The sequence below is a fragment of the Zalophus californianus genome, chromosome 6, assembly GCF_009762305.2.
Source record: "Zalophus californianus isolate mZalCal1 chromosome 6, mZalCal1.pri.v2, whole genome shotgun sequence".
In the NCBI taxonomy this organism is placed as follows: domain Eukaryota; kingdom Metazoa; phylum Chordata; class Mammalia; order Carnivora; family Otariidae; genus Zalophus; species Zalophus californianus.
The window spans coordinates 63,378,520-63,405,042 of NC_045600.1; the positions used below are offsets into that span (position 1 = coordinate 63,378,520).

Here is a 26,523-nt window from a genome sequence, read left to right on the forward strand (position 1 = left end):
AAGCAGGGGGGAAGGGCAGAGGGAGAGAATCTTTCAAGCAGACTCCCAGGTGAGCGAGGAGTCCAACTAAGGGCTTGATCCCACGACCCACGAGATCACAATGCAAACCGAAAGAGTCAGATGCTTAACTGACTGAGCCACCCAGGCTCCCCGATTTATGTCATTTTAAAGTAAAGTTTACACACACACATTTGATCTTTAATTTAAAATATTCCAAATAGGAAAATACCTGGTCCAGGGAGATTTAATATTACAGTTGATTTCGGTCAACACTTGGCTCCAGAGTGCTGCCCATCTCTCATCTCTGCCCCACAAGGTGGTACAGGGTTGTACAAATAAAATGATCCCTAAAGATTGTGTGACCTTCCTCCTTATCCTGTAAGTCTCCTGAATTCTCAGTTAACACTCCCCCCACCCCCATTTTTCTTTTACTTAAAAACTGCATGGGCTTGAGAAGAGGTACATATAGAGAAAAAAGAGCAAACCAGTGCTTTGGAAATGTTTACAAATCTATGCTTCTTTATTGATTATGATAAAATGTCCCCAAACATCACAACTGACTACAGACACTTCTCCCCCAATATACACTGTATTCTAATGAACTGCCGAGTGAGTCTCTGCTAAAAGATGTTTTGCTAGAGATAATCTAAGTGCCATTTAATATGGCAGTTACTATAGTGATTCTCTTCAAATAACTCTATTTGGATAACTTCATAGTTAGAAAGCCTAACATTACGAACAGCTATAAATGACTCTGGCTATATTTTTAAAATGTACTACACATAAAAACACCTCTGAGTAGAAAACTAGACTCTGGTTAAAATATTACACATATTTTACATCTTTAGCATGTTTCCAAAATATAATGGCAATCCCCCAATTTTTTCTTTGAGGTGCGTAAGTTGGGCCACTGAGACCTTTGGTAGTATGGCTTCTTTGCTCTAAGTGAGCTAAGACAGGACCTTATCAGATCTAATCAGAAAAGCTTTTGTCTGGGCAAAGCAGCAAATCAGCCAAGTTCAAAACATGCCCAAGGATGTTATTCACCCTGAAAACATGGTATTATCTAAGATCCCAAACTAAAATACAATTGGAAGCAGCTTAAAGGAAAAGAAGGTATGAGATTCTTATTTTGGGTAATAGATCCTCAGTATTTACGTGCATATGTTTGCATACTTTTAGTTTCAGATTTTAATCTTTCATTTACACTAAACATGCACATCATTTGTATTATGTAAACTTCTCCAAATGTTAGTCATTTGTGGATCACAGAACAAAATGTTTTAAATGAGGTGATTTAAAGCATTTCATAGTATTAATGAATGTTGATCAGGGTGTCGAAATATCCAAAATTACATGAATATGCATCATGAAAAAAATCAAGGGTTGTTTTAGAGCTCCTCCAGAATTTGACCTGTGATACATGGGAGATTCTGATTGCATTTTCCAACGTCAGGCAATTACCAGGACCCTGTCACTCCAATACTTAAAAAACACACTGGCCACTCAAGTTTTCTGGACAAAACACTCAACAAGTATTCTAGAAACCTCGATAGTGTTTTATTTATCAGAGTGATGACTGAGGAGAGGCCAATCTGCTTTATGTAATCAGATTCCCATCTAAAGATGATGCTGCTGACAAAGATTTACATAATTAATTTGGTAAGACTTCTTTGACATAATATTGGGGAAACCGGCATTTCAGGCAGGCAGAAGAATCTTATTCAAATTTTTTGCTCATGCCACGTGCACTGACAGAAGGAGTCCTCCGGCTGTGCCGCCTGTGAGCAGCCTCCACCAGTTATCACTGTCACTTATGACAAGCTCATCCCCTCTCTTTACCCCAACTTTTAATGGCTCCCACACAGCAGATCAGTCAAGACAGAGAACAGTTTAGATTTGTCCCATAAAAATGAGAGTCTTGTAATAATAAAAAAATATAAAAAGCAATTAATTTAATTTTAGACATAATAAAATAATTTTCCCTATGAAATGCGGTACAAATAGTCACTGCAACGGCTATTATAAAAGGTTATTACGCTAAAAAAACCTTGTCTCTAGGTATGCTCCCTGTCATGTCACCGTGTAACCTACTGTATAAATAGCTTGATTAAAGATGTGATTGATGGACAGTGCCTTCAAACTATAAAAGCTAAGAGAATCCAGCTAATTGTTAGGTGTGTTGGTATGTGCATGAGAGGTACTCGAATGTCATGTAATTTAAGGCAAAAATATTTATTTTAATTTTTGAGGCACTCCGAAGGTTGAATCTGATACGATTTAGGGACCTCAAGTTGTATATGTATGTAGCGATGCCAGAGGGTTGTTTTTGTTGAGGCTCAAGGTGTTTTGCTCTTCTCTTCAACATCTTTCCAGAAGCCTTAGACAGGGAGAATCAACCACCAGCTCTATCAGTTCTCAGTCATCCTATCAAGTAGGGCTACTTTGTCCTGTGGTGAGAAGATAATTTAATCTTCATATTCATTTCACCCACAGCAGTAAGTGAGCAGAGGCTGCCCCATTGTGTCCTATAGTCTGGGGTTATTATGATAGAGACTACTCTTCAATAGCCCAAAATGAGATTAACAAAGTTAAAGTCAGATGGCTTTTCTTGAGTGTTAAGGTAAATAAGCATCCAGTATTTAATTTCCCCACAGCACCTGCTGTGGGCCTCTCTGTCTAGTCAAAAATAAAATATACTCTATTGAAAGGGCATATTTACATTATTAAGTGTATTTGCTTGGTCAATTCAATTTTGACTAATGAAGCCTCCTAATAGATACGTGAATGATCTAAATTAAAGACACAGGCCACTCCTATCCTAAATGCCACTCCTATGTGTACAGAAGGTATGTAAGAACACTTTAAAAACAGAGTTAAAAATAACCACAAACACTAGCTTGCTATTTTAACCAAAAATTAAAGAAGTTTTTAGAAATTCTTATTCAGTGCTTACTTTTTAAAAAGACAAGTGCTGAAATTGAATTATAAAACAAAGCCAGTAAAAACAGGGATTTCTGAAATAAATATAACTAGAAACGCATAAAGACTTGATTGAGATAACTTTTTTGACAGTTATGCTAAAGGCTCTTTTCCCTCCTAAAATCTTTTTTTTTTTTTTGTTAAAAATCACACCAAAAATTCTGCCCAAATGGAGACTGGAACAATGCCTTGAAACAGTGTTAATTGTCACCATGGAAACCAGAAGAATAAGCCATTTTGAAACTGGTATAGAAGGCACACATTGAGCAACTCAAGCATTTTTCTGCCTCCCTCAATGTTAAAGAACAAGATGCCTTGTCACTGTGAGGTCAGAGAAAGAAAGCATCATGAAAGGGTTGTAGATGCTCACTGTCTAGTAAATAAAAAAATAGAAAATAAACTACATACAGCTAATGCTATAAGACTCTACCCAGTGAATCTTTTTGAAATAGAAAGATCATCAAAAGATGGCGAGGATGGGGGGATGGATTCCACCTAAGCAAAACTTCAGGGCTATATTATGTGAACCTTGCCCCCAAAGCTCCCTGGGAATTCTGCTGTTGTAATAAAACTTCAGAAGAGGAAAGAAAAAAGGCAGCATGATGGAATTCAAAATAATGCTCTAAAAGCACACAGAGAGATTAAGACATCCATTGTAAGACTTTTGTATGGTGCTTCTGTTGGTTATGCTGAAAAGAGACCAGACATTGCTGAGCAGAGAGTGAAGTTTGGGCTACGAGAAACATAAGAATTAAACCAAAGAATTTTCTTGATTATTAGAATAGGGCTGTCCGATTCTGTGTCTTCAGGGTTGGAGTATTTACATCTTATGCCATATTTTAACTGGGCTTTACGTGACTTTCTATTAGGAAGAGTTAAAGCAAGGAAAATGATCTAGTTATTAGAATAACAAGTGTGAGTATCTTTCCCAGTGCAAAGTAATACCACAAACACCTGTGTAGCAGGCATAATCCCCCTTTCCTGAAAACTCACAACAGAAAGAGAAAATATGGCAAGGAAAAAAATGTATTTTAGCCTATTTACAAGAAAGCATATGCTAGGAATACACCCAAACACCAAACTACTGGAAAACTATACATGAAAATATGCATTTTTGCACAAAACTGCAGAGATGTGTCTGTCTGTGACTCCCGTATTGTGCTTCCTGGCTAGTGTTTGCCCTCCTCGTGCGAGGCTTCATGGTGGCCCCTCAGCAAGTCCATGCCTAATGCCATTCAGTGGTGAACAAAGAGTCTTTTTATACGAAAGTCCAGGGTCCACGGCTCAGCTGTACATGCCCCCGAGTGCAGGAATCTGCTAGAGGCCAGCGCCATCTCTACAGAAACTTTACGCCACCCGCCGTTCCAGGACACGAGTGTCTAGCCTCTCACAACGCGCGTGATGTTTCACATGGAGCCAATATCACCAACACTTCAGGAAGATGTGCAAGATGGAAGGAGGCTCATGCCCAAGACAAATAATAGTCGTTATTTCTTACAAACTCTTTGTATTTTGCCATTAGCAATTTATGGCGAATAATTGCACAGAGAAATTATAAAGACTCCTACAATTGTCCTTGTAAATTAATAATAGGCTTTCTTGATTGGGATAAATTTGCTGCTGAGCCTTTGGAAAAATTAAAAAGTGCAATGTCATTTAAAATTGCCAGAACTCACACAGCAAATTACATCTGAGGTTAAGAATTGAGTTTTACCCCCTCTTCTAGCTTATTCCATTTGCATGATCTGGAAATCACATTACATTGGCCATGTATTGTTAATTGGACATAGATTGCATTATCTTTAATATAAATCAAACTACAAATATTAAAATGAATTGCAAATTCCCTAATAGAAGATCATAAAACAATCTTTTTTAAAGTATCTCCCATTAATAATTTAATTCCAATTATATCACTCAGAAAACTTAAGTAGGAAACCTGGCAACTTATTTCTCCAATCATTTCTTTTACATAACAAATACCTAAGCCTTTGAAAATAAAGACCCAGGGCAGAATTCACTGTTATAGAGAAGAAAAATAAAAACACGAAGAACTGAAAACTTTTCATTCTGATTGCATGTAAAATACGGCATAGGAACACCAAGCCTGCCTGTCTCATCCCTTCCCTACCCACGTCAAGGGTGAGAAAGAAGTCTCCACAGAAAAGATTTAGCTAAGTTCCAGAACTATTGTAATCTTACTCTCTAAAATTATAAAATTGATTATTATGCTTCTATTTATTTTTTAAAAGGTTCTCTAGCCCTTATCTTTCCCTATAAATCTGCTATCTTTCTGAAGCCTTTGCATGGCCTTTAATGAGTTTATATTAAATATTTAATACTGTTTAGGGCATATCCACTACTACCCAAAACAGTTATATTCCCAGCAGTCCCACTGTTTTAGGCAGAGGACTTGATTGATCCTCCTAGCCTGAATTGAGTAGAATGAAAAGAAGCAGTTGGAAAATAGCAGCAATCATTTAATGCAGATGACCTCTGACAGCCTCGCAGCTCTTCTATCTGAACAGAAATTTGCATGGGGTCTCTGTGCAGAGGAACAATGTAACCTAAATGGTAGACAATCTTTATTCTAATGAAGTGGGTGTCAAGGTCAATGTAAAACTGCAATGATAAATGGTGCACCACTAGGCAAGAGAAGTTGCATGGGCATTGTAGTGCTTTCACATTAATTGAAGACTGAAATGCACTGCGTGAAAAGCACAAGCCTCTCTTTTCACCATAATGTGTTAATGCGCCAATGCCGAAATGATTTCTTCAAGATGTTTGCCTGTTGACACATATCTTATTGCAAAAATAACACAAATGTGGAATTATGGCAAAAAATGGACATTTTTAGAATTTAGCTTTTTCCTGGAACAGAATTATAAAAACCTAAATAAAATGTCCCCAAACAACGTCCTGACACCTAATCTAATTCCTTTGATCCCCTTTTCTTTTCTTTTTCTATTTAGACCTGTCTTTAATTAGTTTCAACCAGGCAACCTTTATGGACCCCTTCGCTTGGTACTTTTATACTGAGCTAACTGTAAAAGAGGACCAAGGAGAGGAGAATCATTCGAATACTATTTTTTCTTCTCACTTCTAAGTTTTCTGCTTAGTCTGCAGTTAAGATCTTCAGGTATTGTTTGTTCTGAATGAAAATGTATGAAAAGCCTATGGTTTGTAAAAGAAAATAACTATTTTCTAGTGTGAGAAACTAGAAAACTATAATCTGGCCATTTGACATTGCCAAAATGACTATACAGCAATAATTACACCATTTCTTCAGTTGATCTAGCAATTTTGTGGCAGCCAATTTTTTTTGTTATAAAAATAAGGACTGTAAGCTGCTTTAAAAAAAATCCTGATCTACTTAAGCCTGTCGAGGGGACATTGTTTGCTAATACACTCATTAGCAACCAAGCATTTTAACTTCATCAATTAAACAGGAAATGGAGTTGCACCATTAGTTTTACAATTTGCTAAAATACTGATAAGAGCATATTACGAACGATTTGAGAAACATTTCCAGGCTCAACCCATAATATGTCATAAACTCGATGCATTTTTATGGTTGACTTTTTTTTTTCTGATTCCGGTAGATGTAGCCACCTTTCTAACACTAAGCTTCCTGCTACAAATAGATTTTAACAATGGAATTACAGTTATACTTGTCAGGAACGGTCTGCGGGTCTTTCAGTCTGTAGTCTTGGTGACGAGGAGGCTATTAGTATGATTTACTAGAAAATAAATGATATTGCTGGTTTGCAATTCTGATGGAAAAAAAAGTGTTTCAAATAGAATTTAAAATTCCTTAAATGGTAATTCAGAGGGAAAAAAATCTCAATATGAAGGAGGATAGTGAAAAAGAAAAAAAAGTTACTGATGAAACTGTTTAAAAAACTGTACAGCTTCATCTGTGTGTGATTTGTCAGGTCTGAAGCTTTGACGTGCCCAAGGGGCAGACCCCAGCGGGGAGTAGGCTGCCGAGCTAAATAGCTGTGAAAGAAGTCTTAATGTAGGATGGAATTCAAACTAACCTTGACATGACCTCGGGAAAAATATGCAAAAAGTAAAATGAATGCACTCTGCAAGATACATCCTAATTTTGTGGTGGAGCTGGTTAGTTTTACAAACATAACTGAGACCTTAAAAGAAAAATAGAAAGCTAGTAAAAGGGGCAAACTTTGGAATTCAGGCAAAAAACGTAAGCAAGCATGATGTGTTACTGTGAAGGCATGTGAACCATTTGGAAAGAATCCAAATAAAAACCCACACCGAACAATATTGTTGTCAGCCTGTCTATTCAGGAAAATTGTTTTTTTTTTTTTTTTTTTTTTTTTAGGTTGAATATAAATGACACAAAGCCAAGATTACATCACTGCATTACAAAGTCTGTTGTGGGTTTTAGCTGAACAAGCCCCATGGATCTATTGGTTTAGGACAGTAATTCAGTAAGGAGGTTTTAATGTGTTATTTTTCCTCCAGTGACAATAAAAAATAGAGGAATTTAAGGAAGAAATAGCGTGGGTGCTCTCTAGTCTATCTCTTGCTTTTGATCTGTATTTGATAAGCCAGGCTCACATTTTAGTTAATGCATTGAGTCTTGATTTGACTTTATTATAAATTTTGCCTGTTTTGAAGTGATCGGCTTAGGAGGAAGGCATTTGTTCTAGGTCCCCGGCCAAGAACTGGCTAACTCACTGGATATATGGAAATTTTAATTGACTGTCAACTTGTGTAGAAATTCAATCCTATTACCTTCTCAATGCAATTTTGTAGCAATACCAGTTATTTACTACACTACTAACCAGATTTTAAACATAATTAAATTGCTAAGAACATACACCCAAAATCTAATGACTTAAATCCCTACAGCAAGGATGTGAATTCCTAGATCAGGTATATTAGATTTTCATAAGCATAAAGTGAGCAGAAGGATGCAATCATTTAGAAGCACAGAAGTACAAGGAGTTTTCCTGAGAACCTGTCGAACAACATATGTAAAGATCACGGTTTCATGGATATGTTATACCACAGGGCTCTTTTTTGGTCTAGTCTTATTCGATATTTTTATTAATGATACATAAAAGTAAAATATGTATATAGCATGTTGACTGGATTGCCAGGTTATACTAATCTCAATGATCAATAAAGAATAATAAATATTTTAGTTCAGAGATCAGGAATTCAAATACATACAAGGTAGCGGTATACTAGCAAACTGGCTCTCTGGGGGAAAAAGAAAAAAAATAAAGCCCTGATTTATAGTGTTTGCTGATTTCCCTGATATAAATACTCCAACCATGGCAGATTCCAAACTACCAAAGGTTGCTACTGCCAGCAAAATTCCTGAGTACTGAATAACTAGTTCTTCTGAGCCGGTACTAGCCAGCCCCAGGACCCTACTGCCTGGCAGCTAATGGAAAGAAGTTGAGTTGAGCACAGATCAGTCATCCTTTTTCATGCTCTAACTGTTGCTAGTGTCTTGGAAAAAGAGAACTGTTTTCTCTACTAAAAGAAAAACAATGCAAAAATGTGAGGATTACTAACACTCAATCCCAGTGAAGGGGGAAAGGAAGAAGTAGTGTGGATTATGGAGGGTAGGAGAACACAAGTTCCATCTACAAGGGGCAACCACTACTCAGCTCTGCCAACTGTTCCTATGTTGAGAATATGGCTTCAAGATGGCTTCTATATGAACAGGGATATATGTTTAAGAGAAGCCAGAAATACATATTTTCATGTGAAATCTAATTTTTATATGTTGAATTAAAACTTTTTTAACACTGTACAAGCCAAACTATGTTTCTGAGTTGGATCTGATTCATAGGCAACTGCTTCACAATGTCTGTTTATGATGATACTATACTCCAAAGGGAACACAAGATGCTAGCAGAGTAGATTAATCTAAACAGGAGATATGATATATGTCAAGCCTGAGATAATCATTTCCCACCAATTAAAAAAATAAAAATACAAAAACTGCATAAATAACAGAAGTAAGTAGACTTCAACTGTCTTTAGGTTCAATGAGTCAACAGACAGTGGAAGGTAAATATAGAAAACGAAATATGATTTGGGGCTGGATTGAGACAGACATAGGGTTATAAATAAGAAAAGCAACAGATCAGTTTGATTGTGACTTACTAAGCCCAAACCTGCAGTCCTGGTTCTGGTTGGGTTCCATTTTCCAAGTGGGGCTTAGACAATGTCTAAAATGTCCAAAGGAGAGCACTCAAGGAAGGCAGAATATTCAATGCTTCCCCAAGGAGCAAGCTGTTGAAGGAGCTGAAGATATTCAGCCAAGGGTAAGTAAGAGTTGAAGATGAGAGAAGAGAGGGAAGGACATGTTAGCAGACTTAGAAAATTGGAGGGCTTTCAACAGAAAATATTAATTTCTTTCATCTGGTCTCAGAGGTCAGGCAATGGGATCAAAGGCTGAAGAACAAGTAGGAGCAGAGCTTGGGCAACAGGGAGCTCCCACTTACCACAGGTATTCAGGTAGAGACCAGAAGTGTATGTGGTTGGGAGATTTTATGAGATAATGAGGCCCTGAATGAGGACTGGCCTAGAAAATAAAGTCTAAAGTTCCTCTCTGTTTTAGAAAGTTGAGCTTCTTTGGGCTCACATCACCAAATCAGCCATAACAATCATATTATTCTGTGTATAGGAGGAATGTCAAGACCAAAACACACCAAGTCAAGGAGAAGCCACCACTTACTGGAACAAGACTCACATAGAAGATTCTCATGTAGAGAAACCTAGGAGAACCACAAGGGAGCAGAGATACAACCACATAAAATGTAAGCTATACAATCAGAGCTCAAGATAGGACACTAAAAATGAGAAGAAAAGGCAACTTTAAATGAAAATCCTCAAATCATCTTCAATCTGTACTACTTTAGGAAAGTATTTCATTGAATTTGAGATATTAAATGAAACCTTTGGGTCCTTTTTTTTGGTAAATATTTTATGGGAAACCTCTACAGAATTTATGCAGTTAAGTCCATATTTCAACAAGGTCTTTCCTGCAGATTTGTTTTAAAGACATAAACTTCACAAATGGCACTCTCAAAAAATGTCTTCTATCAATACAGAACTTTCTCTAACAGATTGAAAAAATGTGTTATAACCCTTGCTGCCAGCAGTGTGGGCATAATGGCAATTTCTCCTCCATGCTATGAAACTTCATGGTTGTGCTATATTATGTTGAAAATCTGCACATCTCAATGGGTTTTCTGTGCATTCCAATGCACTTCAGTGACGATGTGGATCATTGCCATAATACATCATGACTGTTCTAATTACGGTTTCATTATGATGCACCATATCAGGGCTGTCGTAATGTCATGTCAGCACATAGTAAGAATAGTTATGCAATTATGTAATATCTGTTAGAGTACATAGTGTAGGATGGAAAAAAGACACGAGGAGCAGCAATTAATGTAATGGAAACTCAGTTTTCTCCTTTAAAAAAGTTTCCAATTTAAAAGTATTATTTCTTCTGCTTTCCATCCTCTGATCTAAACAGATGCCTTGAAACACATCTATTTTTGTTTCATTGGGTACTACTTTATAATCTAATGGATTTTTTTTAAATAAAGCAAATAAGATGAGAAAACGGAAATTCCTGACTTTAGCTGTTCTCCACATGTCACAGAAGAGTGAGATTTACCTACTATATACTACAAGAAATCCAGTAAAAATTTGAGTGTAGTAAATTAAAGTCCACTGAAGGCTTACTATTATGCAAACTTCAAATACAGTGTCACATTCTTCTATCTTCCTTGATATCTTATGTAGACATAGAACTTCTTACTTTACCCCTTAAAAGTTGACCAGCTATATCTTAAATAAACTATGATCATGAAGTGAGACAAAGCATTGATATCCATATTTACTTCCCTAAATTATGACCATAAAGAAACACTTGCCTTTAGCCTAGCTGCCAAAATATGCCCAAATATGTATAAAAACAGAAATCGTATTATCTATCTTATATTTGAAGAATAAACCCAAGGATGAGGGCTATTCCTTTTTTGGCCAATCATGGAGTACCTTGAATATCTGAGGTCTTCAGTAAACACTGAATCAATGAATACTTTTTCAAACTAAGCCTAAGTGATACATGAATTGCTGTTTGTTGTTTTAATATACAACCATGGGAGAATTTATATATCAAAACTTACCCCATATCTCTATAGCAGAATTATAGGCTTGTTCAATGCAAGTATTTATAATAGAAATGCTGATGAAGCCCAAACCATGGACGTATACAGTTGTGCAGCAACAGCCATTTCAAATATAGATATATTTTTAGCATTAGGAGGCACCAAGTTTGTTTAAATCTGGACTTTTTTTTTTTTTTTTACAATTGCAAGTAATGTTAATAGCACACTGTAAATGTTAAGGCTAAGTGTGCAATGTCAAAATAGATTGAATCTCTCTGAAAATTGGAAATTCAGGCTTTTCAAACGTAATCCAGATGTTTGGCTTTTATTCAGATTTCAAGAAAGAGGGAACTAATATGATATAAAATTCATACATGCATATTTCATTAGTGCCTTTTGTATCGCTGAATTAAACATTCTGAAACGTGCTTTTCCCAAATCACAGAGTTTTAAACCAGAGCAGTTGCCAAGATGTTGCGCACCTCAAAAATAATGCCAAATTAATTTCATAAGGAAGAGACGATATATTTCTCATGTTAATGCTGTTGATAATGTTTCTTCAAAGAGAATATCTTGCTTTCTCTTTGAGGATGACAAGAAAAAATGAGAGCTAGAACACTGTAGCCATTGGAGTCTATCAAAAAGATATTGCTGCAGCACACTGTGACTTCAGAAATCTATGAGAATCAGTGGCCTAAATGAAGGCTGAAAGCACCACCCCCTCCCGCATAGTGTCATTATCAAAAGGTATCTTTTCAAGTTTAGTGCACATGGGCATTCCTCAGGGACTATGGACACCAGCACTGAGAAACTCACCATAATTATCCAGAACTCACCATGTTTTAGGTTTTAAGACAGAGCCAATCAAAGCATTTCCAGAGTTGTCTGCTACCAAAACACAATGGAAATGCCATCATACCATTATATATTCACATCAAGATTTTTTTCCTTTGTAGTGTATTTTTGACTTTTTAAAGGGGTTTTACATCTATAATCTTAATAGAGCCAAAATGTCATGGTGTTTTTCTTGGTGAATGCCCAAATCCCTGAATTGTAAAATATGTGATGCCTTAGGCCACTTTTTGAGGGTACTCTGGTACCTTCACTTCAGATAGGGATGAATGTAGTTTCAGAATTAGATTATAAGTTCCTACATGAAGTGTATATGGTCAGGGATCATGTGCTGTTCAATCTTTATCCACAGTTAACGCTTAGCATTATGGATTATATGTAGAAGTTGGAAAATATTTATTCATTTGAATTTCTCCCAAACAAAAGACCAAGTGAGCCTATATCCGTGGTTGAAATATATGTCAGGTACAGTATTAGTACACAGAAATGAGTGGCATGTGATTGCCTCCATTTATCTTTGAACTTCATGCTCAGTGAAAAACTATTTGATCAGAACCCCCAACACAAAAATATCATTCTCAGTTTTTAGACAGAAACTGTGAACATAGTTAATTGTTTCCCATGGCCAGGAATGGTTAACCTAAGAAAAGCTTCTATAAAATGTATCAAAGAAAAAGAAGACAGAAACCTTTTAAATATTTAAGGACACCTTTTAGGAATTCAGGGTTTTCTCGGAGCAATGACATTTGACCAGGATGCAAGAGGTGGGTCTAATTTCCAGTTCCAACACCAATCTGCTATAGATTTAAAAACCTTTCTGTTCTAGCCTCTTTTTCTTTGGTGTCTTTGGGGATACATGTCCATAGGTACTAGAGAGAGATCTTAAGAAAATAAATTTTAGAGATTTCAGGCTTTAAGCACTGTTGCTCCAGCATCAGAAAGTTTGACTGTCATTTCAATGGATTGTTTTCTTTTTTGTTCTCCAATGGCAAGCCCATGGGGAAAGTTAGTAATATCACTTCTGTCTTACAGATTGGAAATTGATACATAGAAGCTAAGTGACTTGCCCACGGTCAGTAAGATATCACTAAAACCCAGAAACAGAACTTCCAGGAGGAATTTCAGTTTAGTTTGCTAGGTCATGCTGTCATTTTTGAAAATGCATCTTTAGATATCAGTCCAGAATTCTGAGAAAAATGGTAGGCCCTGGGAGTATAATGTAAATAAATACGGTCAAGAATGTCATTCAAACTGACTTTGGAGTGGTCAAAACACACTTGAGAACCCCACCCTTGGAGCGTCTATGGCCAGATTCATTTTGGTGTTAAGTTCATCCTCCAGACCTCCACAGATTTTTTAGTAGCATGAAGTTGAGGCTAAAAGGGCAGACAGGCTCTCACTGACAGTCATACCTGTTGTTCAGAAGAATGATGGCTCCCAGTTTAAAGAAGCTCTAGGGTACAGGTGAAAATTTATTAGCATAAACTAAGACTATAAAGAGCAAATGCTGGTTATGATAAGTGCTTTTGAGCATTTTTCCAGCTATGTAAGGGAGTCTGCCATAAACATTCAAGGACGTTTATTAGAATAGCTCCATCAAAGAGAAACACAGTGTGTTTGTATGTGTGTGTGTGTGTTTGTCCAATCACAAGAGTGATAAACGTAAGAAAGAGGAAGGAGTAAAAATTTAGAGAACAAAATGAAGGAAATACACAGATGGAGGGAGAGAAAGTAATAAGAAAATAGGGGAAGTTACAAAAGTTTCACCAGATAGGGTCAACAATAACTAGTCCACAGAGAATAAATCATAAAAACTACATAAAACTAGAGAATGTTGCAGAAGAGGAAGGAAATCACAGCTAGAGAGAGAAGGTTTTCAGTGACTGGTTCCCCTGAAATAATTGGATGAAGGAATATGATACTGATGACTTAAAAATTAGCATAAGGGCTGCAAAAATTCAGTAAATGGAGACTGAAACAAAAAAACCCAGAAGTACCAGGATGTGGCCATTTAGTGCAACTTATAGCCATAACAACAGATAACTGCTCAAGAAGAAATAGGTGCAAAACTTGTGATTTTGAGGATTTTCTCTAAGCACATCAATAGGGAGTCCCTTCACTGGGTACTACTTTCTCTGTGACTGTTCCTTCTGCCTTTGCTCTATTGGTGGCTTGCTCTATTGAGGGAAGTTATTTCATATTTTCGTGGTCATCCCATCTGTAAAACAGGGACAATGATATCCTCACCACTTACCCACCACAGACGTTTTAAGAAATAAACAGATCTTGTTTGAGTGAAATTTCAGATCTCTACGTAAAATGTGCGATTTTAAAACAAAGTCTTTGATTTTAATACATATGACTTGTAATAAGATAATGTGGTCTGTGGCCCATTTTCAAGTTAAGACCTCATATTTCCCATTCCTTTTTATTACCTGTTTTAGAAATAATGTATTGGAACTACTGTCCACATTAGAGAATAAAATAGGTCACATTGGGGAGCAGTCATTGAAAAGGTAAACAATATTTATATACAACACATATTACATATACATATTTATATATAATACATATATATTAACTATGTATATATAGTCCTCATCTTTTAGAAAATATATCAACAAAGTGTTACTATTTTTCTCTCCCCTTAATAAAGGGAGGAGGGAACATGCTGGTATTACCCAGTAATACTACTTCTCAAAACCTACACATACATAACCATTTGATCACTAGGTTCTATAAACACGGTGACAGAAGGACCCATGCCAAGCATTTTAATTTGTGAGTCAATGAGATTCAAGGAGTTTGGCAAAAATAAATAAATAAATGAAAATAAAATATATGCCTGGAATCAGATTGCCCATTGTTAAACTTTGCTTGCATTCCTTACTAGCTGTGCACGTCCTTGTGCCTTAGTTGCTCATCTGGGGATAATACTAATACTTCTTTCACAAGGTTGCTGTGAGGATTGGATGCGCTAATATATGCAAAGATCCTAGAACAACTCTGTTACATAATAAGCACTAGATACAAGTGTTTGTTCAAACTTGATCCAAAGGTTGCCTGCTAAGAAAATATGACCTTTGGCATAACTTTTCTCATCTCTTTTATACCATTAGTTTGCATATTTATGTATATAATTTCCCTTCCCTACATGAAACACTGTATCGAGGATTCAATGTTCAGTGGAAAACAATCTTGCCTTGTGTTGACTTTCACTGAACACATGGATGAAAGCTATTAGGGGGTGCTGCTGTCTTTAGTGCATCCCCCCCTACCATGTTGTCTTCTGCAATGTATCTACCTCCGTATCTTCATTCCACTTATTTAAATTCTATGCAGCGAGGTCCAGTTCAAATATCATTTCTTCTTATGAAGACATTCTAAGAAAACCAGCACTTATTTTTTTTTTTGGTACCACACATATTTGCTATCTTTGCTATTACTTCATATTTTTTGGTTTTGCTTTTCCAAATGGGTTATAAATTACTGAAGGAAAAGGATAATCTTCCTTTTATTTTGTTTTTCAGAGCATATAGTAATCCCTAACAGATGCTTACTGCCACATCTTTACAGTAGCTAATAACAGACAGCATCATTTCTTCTCACTTTTCCTGACTTTTAAATGTGAAATTATTAGACTGTTAATTCCTAATATGTATTAGACATGAACATGAGACATATGAACATATATTTAAAAATATATATGGTAGGAAATGTTTGTGCTTAGGCAAACAGAAAGCAATGCAAATTTCATAAATTATTAGTTGAGCTTGATACTAATTAGTGCAGTTTGCAAAGTGGGAAAAAACTTGTAATCAATTTTTCCCCAAGCAAGTATGAATCTGCCTTTAACCAGATAGCTCTCCAGAGAAGTAGCCCCAGTAGGGAATTTGGAATTAGAGAGATTGCCTGTCACTAGGTCTCCCAGGGTAACTCTGAATTCAAACGTGAGCCTGTTCTTTACCAAAATGCCCTAGGGACAATTCTGGTCCTTTCCTCATAGACAGCTAAATGCCTTTAGCAGTATTTGCCATGACATCCAATGTGACAATTCAAATACAAACCAGTGATGTGCATATCACAACTCAAGCAGAAGGTAAGAACAGGTTGTTTGTACCACATAAAATGACCTGTTTTCAATGGAAATATAAGTGAATATATCTGTTCTATGCTGCAAAGAAATCTGAAGAGGATTCGATCATTCTGCCCAAAGAAAAAGGTAGGAAGATTAAAATGTGTAGAAAATAAGATGTCAAAGAGAAAGCTAAACTTCCATGACAGATTTAGCAAGACACTGTTCAGAATCCAACTGAATAGTTATCTACTACTGAATAAAAGTAAAATGTAAAGGAAAGGGTCTAAGAGGGCTCATAAAATTTGCATTTACGACTACCACCTGAAATGAACTAAAAATAATGTGGCATTTAGAAACTATACGCTTTTTATGGTAGCTTGCCACAAAATTATATTTACCCATGAGTTTGTTTCCATAGCCTTTGAAATCGAGTTCTTAAAATTCTGGTTTTTGCCAGATGGTTCCTAGCCAAACCAATTACTAATTGGAATAATCTTTAATTTTTCACCAGTGAGAGACTCTTGAAGTTGGAATGGACCTTTAAGCCACCCAGTCCATCCCCCTGGCTTTATAGATGAAGAAAATGGAATCTGAAAGGTAAGAGTCATTGCCCAAGGAGAATCCAGCCTCCTTCTCCAGCACTTTATCACACAGCTTTCTAATCTTCCTTACATGGCACCAGTGTTTAGCAAAGCTCAAAAATAAGATAAATGAAAATTCAAAAAGAGAATCTAGAGAATTAAAAAACATAAAGAAACTGGGGTACTGATCTGAAGTCCACCTACGCTCAAGAGAAATTAACATATGGAGATCTGAGGGGCAGTGGCCCTTGTCTTTCCTGTGGAAGCTTCAAGATTAATTAATCCTGCTAGGACACAGCTGAGAATAATACTGAGTCATGGCAATCCTCTTACGTGATAGCCAAACTTCTTTTTTAAAAAAACTACTTTGATGTAGGTGTGAGTATGCATTTAAATATTTTATTTTGTTTTTACTGTTTTAACTGGTCCTAACCCTGATTTAGAATTCATTTTCTAAAAAGATCAGTGTGAATTTATGTTTCAGGACCAAACATAAAATAGAGAGTGATTTCAGAGCAGCAGAGCCACTGGAGAAGTGCTAATAAGAGCAGAATCACAGCCAAAGTTGAAAGAAGTGCATTAGATCCATTTTCTGTTTTCCTTTGGGTCCCACAAGCACAATAGAGTATAGGAGGCCACCTGGTGGTGAAATGAACCAATTAACCATTTAATGCTACATTGAAGAGCAAGGCAACTGGGAAGACTTTGGGTTGTTACAAGAGGAAAACTAGAACCTTGGGCAAAAAAATGATAGTCATCAGGTATTACTGTGATACAACAGCCAGAAAATTGAATTGGAAAATCATTCAAGTCTGTAGAATAATGTATATTACTGAAGAGTTGTCATAATAGTTATTTATACAAGGGACTGGTGAACTTTTTCATCAGTCAGATAATTTAGGCATGCTGGCCATACGGTCACTGTTGAAACTACTCAATTCTGTTATTGAAGTATAAAAACAGCCACAAACAATACATAAATGAATGTGCTTGGCTATGTTCCAATAAAACTTTATTTAAAAAAAAAAACAAACAGGCCATGGGCTGCATTCGACCTTCAGGCTATAGTTTGTTAACCCCTGAGTCTGTATTATGTCTGGAGCTATTTACCAAGCACAAGGCTGAACCCCTTATATACATTACTCATGGAATCCTGACAACCTTTCAAAGTGGGTGTTATCCCCATTTCACAGGTTTGAAAACTACAGCCTAAAAAGTTTAAACAATTTGGTGGAAAATGTATTATGTTCCTTCTAACATAGAAACGCTTTATGTAGACTCATGACCATTTTTCCTCTGTGATTACAGAATTCTGTTCTGACTCTCCCTCCCATTTATCCTGCAGAGGCTGCTTTTGGTTCTCTCCATGGAGACTTTGCTCCTGTTTCTCCATCTTGCGTTCCTTTGAAATGTTGTTTGTCTCTTACCATCTCTTTCTCCATCACTTCTTTTATGTTTAAAAACTTTATGTCAGTTTTCATAACAACAGATGTAAGCAAGCATGAAAAAAGACAAAAGCAATGTATTAAAAATAGATAGCCATATATACAACAATAAGCCAAGGAAACTGTCATACTGTATATGCTCCAAATAGAATATGAGCCAAAAACATGATGCTCACTCTTACATAAATAATATATTACGCATCCACTGGGAGAAGAAGCAGTTCTGTCCCTAAATGGGAGGAAGATTTTTTTTAGCCCATTTTATATCATTTTCTCTTCCTTTTCAAACTTTTTTTTTTAGGTATATGATGTAAGTCATGCTATCTCAGATAAGCCATATTCCTCTTCCAAACCATCCATGAACTATTTTATTAACTGTTAATAAGAGACAGTTGAAAAACCTGATGGAGAAATCCGTGGAGCTTGGTAAAGCCCCTCAAATATATGGATTTACCAGCACTATCTCAGTATTAGCATATTTTCTCCTACAACAGAGGATAGAAGTGGTTTCAGTTAGAGTATAGACAAAACTGATATAAAGGACTTTTAAAAGATTTTTTAACTTGAAAAGAAACCTGCAAAAGCCTGAGAAATGTGACTATATAGAAAACAGAGAGAAGAGGTTTAATTACCGAGCATGGATTCTGGCCGATATGACAATTAAATCTAACAACAGAAGGGATTTACACTAGATAGAGGAAGACTTTCAGGGAAGGGAGAGTTGTTAAACAGTTTAATGGGAGGCTGTGGAATTCCCCCTGGAAAGATCTTTAATGGAGGACAAATTCTCTCCTATCTGGAATGGATAAAAACAATCCTTGAAAGAGAGGAAATGAAATGAAGGTCCTTATGAGGTCACTTGCAGTCCTGAAACTCCAGGTAAAATTCTCACTTCCCATGGAAATAAATAACTGTATAAAATCTCTAAGAGATTCACTCTGGAAGATTCAGGAGAAAACACTCATTAAGCAGGCAATTTAAATCAGAAAGTATTTGAGTGCCTGATAGATATTACCTAGCCCCAGGGAGATGTACACCCCCAGCAGAGCACAGGTCTGAGCAGCAGTGTTGGACAATGGACAGAGAACACAATTATTCACTTCAGTTAATTTTTTTAAAAAAATCTTTGAACTCCAATCAGCTTTCTGGAACTGTCTATTTCCTGAACTTGGTGAGCTCAAAAAATCCCACAAGAGCTGGCTGTCACATGAGATTTCTGGCATTACTCATGGTATCCCTGGATCTTTTTGTAAACAGAAAAGGCTTCTGACAGTGTTTCCATACTTCATCTCTTTTTCTAACCCAAACTTGGACGGACGGAGCCTCTTAAACTATCATCAAAACATGGATTATAAAATGCTAGCCAACTTTGAGTTATTTTGCTATATTCCCATGCTGCAGAAAAAGAATTCAATTAGCTCAACTCTAGAGATTCATTTATACTTAAGTTTTAATGAACATGAGGATTTTTGTTCATGGCTTGTACGAAATCCAGTGATTCACCGAATGGATCTTTAGCATCAGCAGGCAGAAGAGACTGAGGAAGAAGAGAGAAAAAGCACACAGAGAGGAATGTTCTTCACACATATTTTCAAATCTCAACATGTCCCAGCCAAGGAAAGCTGAGGAGGAAGGACAAAGTTCAATGGGAAGACAGTGAACCCAAATGGATGTCAAGGACCTAAATAGGGGCAAGAGGTGAATTCATCACAAATCTTTATCAAATTCTAATTTTAAAAATGGTACATCTTTTAGCTTTGTCTTAATTGCATAAAATCATTGAAGCTCACAATTAATGGCTAAGTTAAAAATATAAATGACCATATATGAGGATTATTTTTAAAAACTATGAACAAAGGGTGACTTTTTTTTTAAATGAAAGAGTGGGAGAAAGTTTCAAAATTACATTTGGCTTTCTCCTGACCTTACAGCGGTCAGCCTTAATTTTTTAAGTTGCATATTCTGAATTAGCTAGCTGTAGCTTTGGAAAGAGGAGTCAGTCTTTTATACACCATCCATCCACCCTCATCACGATGGACTTGGATTTCTTCTTATTTTTTTTCTCACCTCTCTCATGACTACTTTTTTAGACATACATACTCCTCTGAGGTCAAACCTAATTTTCTACAACAAATATGTCAATAAACTCTCCCATTCACTATGGTACAAGAAAAAAAAATGTGCTGATAGTCCTACCATGTCTAAAGACTGTCCACGTTCACCTGCATGTATTGTTCTATTTTTAGGTTTTACATTTGCAGGGTACATGTTATTAGTTATATGTATAAGTAATTATACTGTCCACATAATCGAGAATGCACCAACAAATAGAACAGTTTGAGAGGTTTTGCAGATTAGCCACAGAATTATGGTGATTCGTTAAACATTTTTGTACCATTTGTCTCAGACACGGGCATCATGATCCTTCCCTTCCTCCCTCCCTCTTTCTTTTCCTCTCTTTCTCCCTGACACCAACCTGGCCAAGTCTGAATACCCTGAGTATTAAGAACTGCACTTAACACACTTCCATTTTTAAAGGAGAGAGATTGTTGGTTTTGTTTTTATATCCAATATAAGAGAAGGCCATGAAGTTTCAGACTGAATGACCACAGCATGAAAATAGGGTTGTTTTCTTGCAAAAGTAATGAATTGATAGCATAGTTCTGATCAGTAGGATTTAATTAATAGCTGATTAAATAAATCTATTTGAAAAGTGTTTCTCAATATGTATTTATTGGGTTTCTATTATGTGCCAGGTATGGCACTAGGCGGTGGAAATATGGCAATAAACAACACAGACACGAAACTTGCCCTCCTGGAGTGTGGAGTCTAACAAAAATTATAATCATTCATTCTCACATTTGGTCCACAAAGTCCAAACCTACCATCACTATCAAAAAGTATGCATTTAATTATAACGAAGTACTCATGGCTAAATTATTCTCAAGGAGGGCTCTCTTAGGGAGGCACCTATGAATCCTGACAGAGTAAAACTATTATAATGAAGGTAGCAAGATTGAATATGCCAAGACTTATAACATAGAAATGAGCTCCAAACTGAAACTTGGCATATATGAAGGAAGTTTGTAGAGTTATTTACATATGCATGATTTAAATGTCTTGGGACTACCAGCATATTTGGTCCAAGGAATCTGGTTTCATCCAAATTCAATCCTTATGAAAGATTTTTTTAACTAAATGAGTTAATACTTTGTATATGTGTATATATGTGTCAACACACATCAATGTGTGTGCATAATCACGTGTGTACATGTATCCCTTCCACAAACTTCCTAGTTTTCAATGGATAAAATGAGATGACAAGGGAAATATCACGAATCACAAATTTTCTTTAAGCCAATGTCAATGAGCATGTAGAATCAATTACTTAGGAAAGCAGCTGAAATAGTAAGTTCAGAGGAGTTACAGGGACATACAGATGTCCTTCTGGAGAAAGGCACTGTGGTCTAAAAAAGTTTAGAAGAAAAATTAGACTCAACCCCAGAAGCATTAGCCAGCTTGACTCTTTCCTGGCTTCAGTAAAAGAAAATGCGTATGTGGGTGAGTGTATGTATGTGTGTGTGTGCATGAGCATGCGTGTGTGTGTGTGTATGTTTATGTTTTGTGTCTTATGTAAATGAACGAAGGTTCAGCAGGAAGACCACTGCTTCCCTCTTAGCTTACCCCAGTGTGCCTCATTAGGTACAGAGTGTCGCAGAAGTGCCTAGTTTAAGAATGTATGAGCTTCGCAAATGCCAACTTTATTAAAAATATGCTTGGGAATGCCCTTGTTTCTGAGAACTGAAATTGCCTCCTTGACAGGACTGGAAAATGGTTTTTCTGCAAATGATATTCCTCTAGAGTATCTCTCCATGGGGACCCTTCTTCAGTAACTTCCTTTGGCAATAACAGGATCCATGAGGTTGAATCTTCCTTAGGGCAATGCTGTCTTTAGTGCATCTCCCCCCACCCAAAAAATACATAAATATTTTCAGCCTTAGCTTTCCTGAATCTGACAAAACACAGGAGATTCCTGTGAGGCTCCACATGGCAACACTCTCTTAGGGTGCTGAGGTGCTTAAGAAAGTTTGAAGGTTTTCACAGAACAGCCTGATGATTGGCTAAAGAGCAAACCCAAGTCCATCATGTTTTCTCTGCTGATGTTCCATTTAATATATAGGAACTTCTTTCTCTCTGGCACAAGAAGCTCATGCAGAGGGAGGAAAATGCACTTGCAAGAATTGTGCCGATTGTAGAGAAGAAGATATGGGGCAATAGTGAGTAGGCAAGTAGCATGTGAAAGATTGTGGGCATTAAAGTCAACCAGATTGGGTTCAAACTCTGATTTATTGACTTATTTCTTGTGGTAGCTACTGGTAATAGCAACAACTATTTCTAGCTTTCTGCCTTTCTGGCATATAGTAGGGATGCATTTCCCCATCAGCTTTGGAGTTAGGTGGGGCCATGTGATTAGTTCTGGTCAATGATTTGGAGAGGAAGTTATGTGTTACCCTTCCAAGTAGAAGGTTTAATGTGAAGAGGGTGACCCTCCAGAACTCTCTTCTCCCTTTGCCACATTGAGGGAATATTTAAGAGGGTGGCTGGTTCATTAGTCTGAGTCCTCGAGTAAGAACAATGCCAAGCAGAGCCCATAGCCAACCTGTGATGGATGTGTAGTATGTGTGAGCAATAAATCTTTGTAACTTTAAATCTTGGAGATTTAGGGGTTGTTTGGAATCTCGGCAAACCTTAGCCTAACCTGAGAAACTGGTTCTTTGAGGCCAGTCACTTAACCTCTCTGTGTTTCAGGCTCGTATCAATGAAATGGGGAAAATAATTCAGGATCATTGTGAGAGCATTAAATAAGATCATGTGTAACACAATCAAACAGTAAGATTTGACCAATTTAGTTCTTATCTCCCTCCATCCTACTTCTACCTCATACCCCACCCACACACACACTTCCCTTTTCTAGATTCCTTCTCTCTACCAATTCCATCTTCCCTTCCTAGTGCCCTTTCATTTGAACGAAATGTTAAAATTGGCATTTAATTCAGTATTATTCTCCTAGCCCCTGAGAATATCTGCCTCCAGTAGAGTGCGTTCTTTTTATCTCAAAGAAATGAATCTTAAGGATGGGATTTAAGGCAGTATGGACATTTAGTGATGGAAACAGCTGGGTTGGGGAATTCCTAATACTCTAAAAATGATGTCCCTTGGACAACCACAAATCTACCTCATTCTAAAGTTAGACATGGTAGTGAGATAAGGACAAGAAAAAAGGAGGTAAATGGGTTCATCTGAGAAAGTATTATGGTTGAGCTTTTCCCACCCAGGGTTTTCCAGACTATTCTGAACAGGTACCAGGGCTGCTTTTTTTTCTTTTTTTAAAATATGGAACGCTTCATGAATTTGCATTTCATCCTTGCGCAGGGGCCATGCTAATTTTCTCTCTGTCATTCCAATTTTAGTATATGTGCTGCCAACGAGAGCACCAGGAATTTTTTGGAAATAAACAAAATACTATCTAGGTACTCTTCTAGCCCTACCTTCCTGTTTTAGGAATAAATTGTAAAAACTAGAATAATCATAAGGACAAAATATATGGATTCAATAGTATATCTTACATACTTGGTTATGTTATGATATAACTTATGTTGTAAGTCATGTGATTTAGTGTCGTAATTATGATGTAGTTAGGATAACCAATGCCTTCCCCATACAGGCAGTTATAGTTATGACCACCAGTACCCTCCTGATGTAATTACATGGAACATTAAACCTAACATTTATCCTTTTTATATCAAGACCCTTTTGTCAATGATAATACTTGGTTTTCATCTTTAAACTTTGGTAGTCCTTTTTTTTTCCAACAAAATAACTCCCAGTTCATACCATGTAAAGTGTAATCACACATCCTATGTCTTTTTTTTCTAGCTACAAAGCACATTAGCCCAAATATGAATATAACCACTAAAGATAAGTAATTTAAAAATAGGCAATGCTAAAAAGTAGGTGAGGGACATTTCCATGGACTCACTGACCTAAAACATACCACAGAGTATCGAGCAGATCTGGAGCCAAAGGTGGTAGTGAACCTAACAAACACCCTTTCTTATAAGTAGTTTAAGTGTTCCTCTAATTTATGTTATAAAAACCAGAAAGAAATCTCTAAATATGTGGGGTAAAAGCCAAATCTCTCAGCTTAACACAGGAGGGAAACACTGCACATTCACATCTAATTAACCAAAAGTCATTTTTCAAAAGTTAAAGGCTGAAATTTTTGCAATTTAATCCAAAATTTTATTAGCAAACTCAAATGATTATATCCTGATTGCAATTAATAAAAGCTCCCAAACAGGTCAACTCATTAAAGTGCTATCTGTAATCATTTGGATTTTAACATGATGGTTATTACTTGTTACCCCGAAACCAAGCCGCGCAATGAGATATTGATTACTTGTAACCTTTAGATCCAAGGATTCAAGAAAGGTCAGAGGAGGGGAACACTATACCTTTCTTGGCTGGCAAACGTATTGCCTTCAGGAGAATTCAAATGATTCCTATTGGCCAAGTAGATCCAAGATTAGTTTATTCGCTGGGCTGACAAGAAATGATGACGCTTTTAAAAATAACACCCAGCACGTATTTAGTGAAGTGTTGCATTTATATAACCAGTGGCCTCAAGATGTGCTTCACATTGCAGCAACTCTCAGGCTGTTAACCCTTGAACAAGTTTTGTTCATGGAAACATCTTTGCTGGGATGAGATACTAAACGCAGTGGCTTTAATTGGAATAAACTCATCTCATTAAATTCTCTTGTGGGTTCCAAAAGGCTGAACACAATCCCTGGCCACTGCTGGCCACTAGCATTTCTTTGGGTTTTCTTTTTCCATGACAACATTTAGAAATATTTTTCACATTTGTGCCACCGAAAAGCAAGGAGTTCTTGGTGGGGTCCAGCAGAATTACGGGCAAGGGAAACATAACTGTTATGTGTTAGATTAATTTGCAGAACACTTGGCATTATTATTGCCAAGTCGTCAAATTGTTCCAAGTTGTTCCGGAAGGTTGTTATTAATAGTATGTTTTCTGAGGAAAGTTCTGTCTACTTTTGGAACTGCATTTCTGTTGCCAAGGAAACTCCTTTAAGCACAGTTTTCTAGGAGCACACTGCTGCTTTTGTTTGCCAGTGTCCTATTCATATCATCTAAGTAAGCGTTTTACATGCTCCAGCCTTCAGTCCCAAATGTTGAAGTTTTAGCCCATTTAAGTTGCTTTTTCAAACACAGCTTCTGCCTGCTATGATTTGCCTCTTTCTCTCCCCCCTTTTCTCTCTCCCTCTCCAACCAAAGCCCCTCTCTCTCCCCGCCTTCTTCCCACTCTCCCTCCAACACGCCCAACTCTTACTATTCAAGGTTTATTTTTTTAAACAGTTGCATTAGGGGAGATAGTTTTCACGAGTTTTTGATAAATTAACTTCAATTTGAATAATAATTCCATAGGTTGTAGCATTAGTCCTTCAAGTGTTAATTATCTTTTCACTTTAAAATTAATGTAGTCATTTCCTCCTGACTCCTCTACCCCATTTATTGAAGTGCTGAGGAAAACATGTCATTGAGTCCTGAGCCAGCCCTGTTGTTGTGATTAAGCGTGGTCACATGGCCCATCTCTGCCAAAAGGAGGGCCCTGAGAAAAGGTGACAAAGACAGTGATTTCCTGTCAGCAAAGAGTACGACAGGGCTGTCTAGAAGTGATGCAAATGAGGGGAACTTTCCCCACGGCTTGTTTGATCCACTCTAGGCCAGAGCAGGCCAGGCCAGGGAGAGAGGGAGCCGCACAATACAGCAGGGGCGGCCCAGAGAGCCAACGCACCTTCCGGACAGTAGCTCACAAAAACTGCTGGAGGGCCTTCCCTTCCTTGCCCCTCTGCACACACAGCCAACTATTTCTTGGCATACTATTCTCTTAACATCCTTCTCTCTTTTTTTTTTTCCCCTCTTAAAAAAGAGATTCAAATAGGCATTATAAGCTCCAGCAAAAACGGCGTTTCCTATACTGTTCAGAAACCACATCCAGCTACTTTTTCTTCTAAGCATTTTCAGGGTGAGTTTTGTCCTCTCTCAAGAAAGAAAAGAAAAATATATGTAGTTGTCTTCATAAGCAAACATGGATTCATCAAAGCTCACATTAGGATGACAGTTAATCTAGGACTTTGTAGCTCTAATAAAAACAGAACAACAAATTCATTTCCACAGAGCAGTGGAGGCAGCCTAGATTTTCCTATTCTGATCACTTTTAAAAGGACTAGATAATGTTATTTGAAATATTATAATGATTTTAAGCATATTCTTCTTATCTTAATGGAGTTTTAATCTAACATACAATTAAGCTCTACAATTAATCTACT

The 26,523-nt window shown here is 36.8% G+C and overlaps 1 protein-coding gene and 1 non-coding gene across 6 annotated transcripts in view; both read right to left on the minus strand.

Moving 5' to 3' along the window:
- The window catches only part of AKAP6 (A-kinase anchoring protein 6), a 503,914-nt gene that overhangs the window by 92,325 nt on the left and 385,066 nt on the right, over window positions 1-26,523 (minus strand). The window lies entirely within an intron of this gene.
- On the minus strand, window positions 23,501-23,607 carry LOC113910603. The gene has a single exon (XR_003516116.1). It is a non-coding gene; the product is annotated as a U6 spliceosomal RNA (small nuclear RNA).